The sequence below is a fragment of the Anas acuta genome, chromosome Z (genome assembly GCF_963932015.1).
Source record: "Anas acuta chromosome Z, bAnaAcu1.1, whole genome shotgun sequence".
NCBI classification, from domain to species: domain Eukaryota; kingdom Metazoa; phylum Chordata; class Aves; order Anseriformes; family Anatidae; genus Anas; species Anas acuta.
In genome coordinates, this window is record NC_089017.1 from 77,611,545 (window position 1) to 77,616,761 (window position 5,217).

The following is a 5,217-nucleotide window of genomic DNA, read 5'->3' on the forward strand; positions in this document are numbered from 1 at the left end:
CCATTTAGGCATGATGCTAAACAGGAAGGAGTGGCTGACTCCATCGAGGGGAGGAAGGCTTTGCAGAGAGATCTTGACAAAGCAGAGAGCTGGGCAATCCCCAGCAATATGAGGTTTAGCAAGAGCGAGTGAGGGATTCCCCGCCTGGCAAGGGGCAACCCTGGCTGTATGGACAGCACAGCCCTGCAGAGAGGGATCTGGGGGTTTTGGTCGATGGCAAGTTGAATGTGATTCAAGCACGGGCCCTGGCAGCCAGGAGGGGCAACAGCATCCTGGGGTGCCTCCAGCACGGCATCGCCAGCCGCTCAGGGGCAGGGATTGCTGTGCTCTGCTCTGCGCTCTTGCAGCATCACCTCAAGTCCTGGGTGCACTTTTGGGCAGCACACTAACAGAAGGACATCAGGTTATGGGAGAGTGTCCAAAGGAGGGCTTGGAAGTGGTGGAGGATGTGGAGAGTAAGACGGATGAGGAGCACAGGAGGTGCGCGTGTTTGTTCAGCCTGCATGAGACTGAGGGGAGGCCTCATGGCGGCCGGCAGCTTCCTCACGAGGGCAGCAGAGGGGCCGGCGCTGAGCTCTGCTCTCTGGGGCCACTGCCAAAACTCGAGGGAATGGCAAGGAGATGGGCCACTGGAGGCTCTGGCTGCAGGTGAGGAAAAGATTGTACACCAGCACGGGGCTTGGCCACTGAAACAGGCCTCCCAGGGAAGTGGTCATGGCAGCCAAGCTGCTGGGGTTCACCAAATGTCTGGCAAGTGCTTTCAGACACATGCTTTGGTTTTTGGGGGTCACCCAGAGCGCTGGGCTCTGAGGTCACCCAGCGGTGGGCTGTGAGGTCACCCAGCAATGGGCTGTGACCTCACGGCCCTCGCTGCTTATCTTGGGGCGCCGTCAGAGCCTGGCCCAGCCTGGCTCGTGCCTGGACTCCCGCTGAGCGTTTGTGCGAGGCTTGGAGTGCCGAGCAAGGATCTCTCGGGAGATTTGTTGGAGCTGTGCTGTGGGGCCGTTGGCAGCTGCTCTCGGTGCCCGTCCCCGCAGCCAGTGCCTGCGTTTCCCCGGCCCTGCCTGGCTCAGGCAGCCGGGGCTGTGGAAGGAGTGCTCGCAGCAGTGCAGGTGAGCTGTGAGGCGACACGTGCCCCGGGGCTGGGCTTGGGGTTTTGTCCTGCTGAGGGGCCGGGGCACTGCCGCTGCCTGCCCTGGCTCAGCCACTGACCCTGGCCTCTCTCCTTCTTGCAGCGCACAGCAGCTGTGGCAGCGGTGCCAGCCAGGGGAAGCAGCTCCCCATCTGCAGCTCTCCCCAGCCCGCTGCAGCGAGCCGACACCATGGGCGCTGAGGCCCAGGACATCACCTGCCCTGTGTGCCAGGGGGTGTGCAAGGAGCCCAGCTACATCCTCCCCTGCCTGCACCAGTTCTGCTTCGGGTGCGTCATGCGCTGGCTCCAGAGAAGCAGCACCTGCCCCCTCTGCAGGCAGCGCATCACCTCCATCCGCTACTCCATCTGGGCGGAAGACGACTTCCTGGAGGTGCAGGTGGCCCCCGATGCAGAGGCGCAAGACGACAGCCCCCAGGACGAGCAGGGGGCTGCAGAGCCCATGCCCCAGCCTGCCGTGAGAGGCCTCCCGCCCGAGGAATGGGCAGCCCTCTTCAGGGAACACCTCGAAGTCCTGGGTCCGCTGCGCTCCTGGGTGCGCCAGCAAGCCAGGGAGCTCTTCGATGCTGCCTGGTGGGACCAGGACATGCTGGAGGCCACCGTCGTCGCTTGGCTGTGCCGCTGTGGGCTGGATGAGCACGCCTTGGTGCGGGAGCTGCGGCCCTTGCTGCAGGGCCACACGGTGAGCATTGTGCAGCGGCTCATCTCCATCATGGGGGAGATCTGCAGCGAGGAGTACCTCGAGGAGCTGGGCTTCCTGGAACCGCGTCCTGCCAGCCAGCTCTCCATGGACAACGGCCCTGAGGTGGACCTCGAGGGCTCCCAAGACACCTGGGAGCCAGAGCTCGAGGGCTCCCAAGACACCTGGGAGCCAGAGCTCGAGGGCTCCCAAGACACCTGGGAGCCAGAAGACAGCCTGGAGGCCACCCCCAGCCCTGCTGCCTCCCCCCGGGACACTCCTGTCACCAGCCTGCTCTCCTCCAGCAGCGCGGAGGATTCTGACATCGAGGAGCTGCCCAGCACCTCCAGTGCCACCCTGCCTGCGGGTCCAGCACCCATCCCTGAGGAGCAGGAGGAGCTCTTCTCAGAGCCTGAAGAGGAGGAAGCAGAACACGCTGCAGTGCCGGGCTGCAGCCACGGGCCCTCTTCTCCTGGCCAGGGCAGGGACAGCTCACCGGGGGGGCCCCGGCGCCCCCCGAAGAGGAGGGCCGACAGCAACCCGGACTCTCCCCAGCCCTGCAAGAGGCCCCGGCGCCTTTAGCAGGGCACATCTGGTTGTCATCAAAATAAAGAGTTGTGACCCTGCCACAGACAGTGTCTTGGGCTTCTTCGTCGAATCCCAGAATCCTACAGTCATAGAAATGTCGAGTGGCTCAGGTTGGAAGGGGCCCTAAAGACCACCTAGTTCCACTCCCCCTGCCATGGCCAGGGATGCAACTCACTGGCCTCACCCAACCTGGTGATGGGCAATGTCTGCCCACTCGCTCAGGACCCACAGGACCCAATTATAATTATTAAGAACCTATTTTAATAGGTTATTATAATTAATAAGGTAATTAATTAATTAATTAATTAATACTAATTATAATAATCTATTTTTTAGAAGTAGTAATGAATATGTATTAGTCTAGGAGCATAAAAATCAGCTACTTGATGTAACTGGTGTGCGTCCTGGTGGAGCGGAGACTCCCGGTGCACCCAGCGCTGTTTGCTTACCTCTATTCTTTTAATAAATCCTATTTTTTTATTTAATCCTATTTTGAAGACTGAGCCATTTCTAACAACCTCATTTGGTTTCTTCCTGCCCAGCTCTCCAGCCTGTCCAGGTCTCATTGTACTCAAAATTCTCATTTGTACTTTCTGTAGTACTAGTGTTATGCTTGTGCCATTTGGTTGGAAAGGTGAAATTGAGAATTTTCTTGATACTAGTAGGGACTCTATGTTCAGAATATACCCCTGGCCATTCATGGGTAGCTTCTTAGCACAATAATCAGTACAACTGCCAGCAATTGCAAACAGTTGTCAGAGTGGCTAACAGATATGAGTACTGCTGGCATATGTCTGTCTATGAGGAAGCCCATTCCTTCTTGTACTTGCTGCTCATCACTGTCCCCACTCGATATCTACATATTGAATTGATTTGATTCCAGCAGGTAACCTTACTTCTTCTAATGTCTTAGCCAATTCAGCATGTGTTGGTGCAAGTCTGTGCTTAACCCTCTGGGGTAAATGAGCAAAAAAGGCTGTATTATTTCCAAAGTAAAAGCAAATTTGTCTTGTTCCTGCCGTGGTAATGTGACCAAAAGATATCTCTAACACCAACGACAGCCATCATTTAAATCCTGCTGTCTTAAGCAGATTAGGTATGTCAGACAGACTGGGTGCTGTGGCAGTCAATGGTTTAGTAGCTGCATTCAACTTTCTGTAGTCTACTGTAAGCCACCATGTCCTTAATATTTGTAAGTGGCCATACTGGAGAAGTTCTTTCCTCTTCCTAGGCTGCCCGCTAGCAAGTTGATTGGGAGTACAACAAGAAAAATTTTTTTAATCAACATTTGGTGTGATTTTCAGCAACACAACTGCTATGAGGACTGCAAGAAAAGTGCTTGCCAGGTCTGCAGCATAATACAATTAGCCTGAATAAGTTATAAGGCAATAGAAGTCCTCTAGTAAAGGACGGTGTAAATGCCAAAACTTAATTGGACAAGCTGTTTCCTCCTGTAAGTAGATTATTCAGATTATTTCCTGTATTTCCTGTAACTGAAAAAACAAACAAACAAACAAACAAACAAACAAAAAAAAAAACAACCAACAATATTTACTCCAAAATTTATCCACTTTAAATAGAACACATATTTTAAAAGTCTGTTTCTGCTACAGTTATGTGAAAGATTTTATCCCAAGTCTTCGTTCTATACAGTAGAATAAAAAAATAAATAAATTTCAAAGGACAATTTTCAGATTCACATTAAGGCCGGAGTCCACCTCATGTTGTAAGCCTCTTCTACCAGGTTAGAATATCACCACTAACACCTTGGTACAATTCCTCTACAGGTAGTCAGCTCAGCTTTTGTCATTTATATTCCAATGGGACAGGAACTGATTCACTTCTTCCAAAGTTTGTGAAAAGCAATTCCCCCACGCTTATTTTATAGCCTGGCTGAGCGATGCACTGGAAGTTTTCTCTCCGGTATCAGAACATTTCAAAGCACGGAGTTCAGCCAGTGCAAGAAATCGGTTGTTCATCCAGACATCTTTAGGTTGAGTCTATTTTGCCTTTCAGAAATTCATAAGGATATTAGCATGGTAGAAAATATCAATAATATCAATCGCTTCTCGGCCTTTTGGCTAAGATCATGTGTAGTATCTGTTCTTATCAGTTTAATATCTGATTTTTTGGTTGCCATCACGGAAACGTGGTGGGACCAGTCTCATGACTGGAGTGCTGCAATGCCTGGCTATAGGCTCTTCAGAAGGGACAGGCAGCACAGAAGGGGTGGCGGTGTGGCTCTCTATATTAGAGAGTCTTTCGATGTTGTAGAACTCGAGGCTAGGAATGACAAGATCGAGTCCCTTTGGGTTAGGATCGGCAGGGACAACAAGGCTAGTGTCCTGGTCGGGGTCTGCTATAGACCGCCGAACCAGGATGAGGAGACGGATGAGGAGTTCTACAGGCAGCTGACAGAAGTTGCGAAATCTTCAGCGCTTGTACTCGTGGGGGACTTCAACTTCCCTGACATATCCTGGAAGCACAACACAGCCCAGAGAAAGCAGTCTAGGAGGTTTCTGGAGGAAGTGGAAGATCGCTTCCTGACACAGCTGGTTAGTGAGCCTACCAGGGGTGGTGCCCCGCTAGACCTTCTCTTCACAAACAGAGAAGGACTGGTGGAGGATGTGATTGTCAGGAGCTGTCTTGGGCAGAGTGACCACGAAATGGTGGAGTTCTCCATTCTTGGCGAGGCCAGGAAGGGGACCAGTAAAACCTCTGTATTGGACTTTCGGAGGGCTGACTTTAGGCTGCTCAGGACACTAGTTGGTGGAATCCCTTGGGAGGCGGTTCTGAAGGG

General features: G+C 52.8%; 1 pseudogene; it reads left to right on the forward strand.

The window, feature by feature from the left end:
- Window positions 1-4,478: 4,478 nt before the first annotated feature.
- LOC137848704 (U2 spliceosomal RNA) lies at window positions 4,479-4,581 on the forward strand (annotated as a pseudogene).
- The last annotated feature ends 636 nt before the right edge of the window (window positions 4,582-5,217 follow it).